Here is a 547-nt window from a genome sequence, read left to right as displayed (position 1 = left end):
AAAAAGCTTAACTTTAACTTAAGTCAAATGTTTTCTAACAGCTTCCAATTAGGAGGTTTCAGATGAAATTTTAGCAATTTAATCCTACGGGTACAATGACAAGAAGTTCTACCGCCTTTTTAACAACTGGAAAAGTTTGCAAAAATCTGATATTTACCAACATCCCATTGTTTTACTGTGAAATCAAAAAGCTGTTCAGAGAGCAGGAATAACATTTTTTTTGTATCTAGGGAAAAACAAAAAAAACTTGTGTGCAAGATGAAGGCAGGAAGTAGCATGCGGCCTGCTCTCGCTTCTATATATACACACACACACGCATATTTGATGCACTTTTGATCATGCAGGGAGAAAGAAGTTCTCTCTCTAAAGGATGAGCAGGAAGCAAGTCTGCTTTTCTTTAACCACTGCAGGTTAAGTGAGTGGGGGCAGGGGGTTACCTCAGCTTCAATTTTCCCCTGTAAAGTTGGAAACTACTTTAAGTGCGTGAAAGGATTGCCCCTGCAGAGGGGGCGGAAAACACTTTCTACTACATTCTGGAAAAGGTAAA

The sequence above is a fragment of the Oryzias melastigma genome, linkage group LG22 (assembly GCF_002922805.2).
Source record: "Oryzias melastigma strain HK-1 linkage group LG22, ASM292280v2, whole genome shotgun sequence".
Lineage (NCBI taxonomy): Eukaryota > Metazoa > Chordata > Actinopteri > Beloniformes > Adrianichthyidae > Oryzias > Oryzias melastigma.
This window is presented reverse-complemented; position numbering follows the sequence as displayed.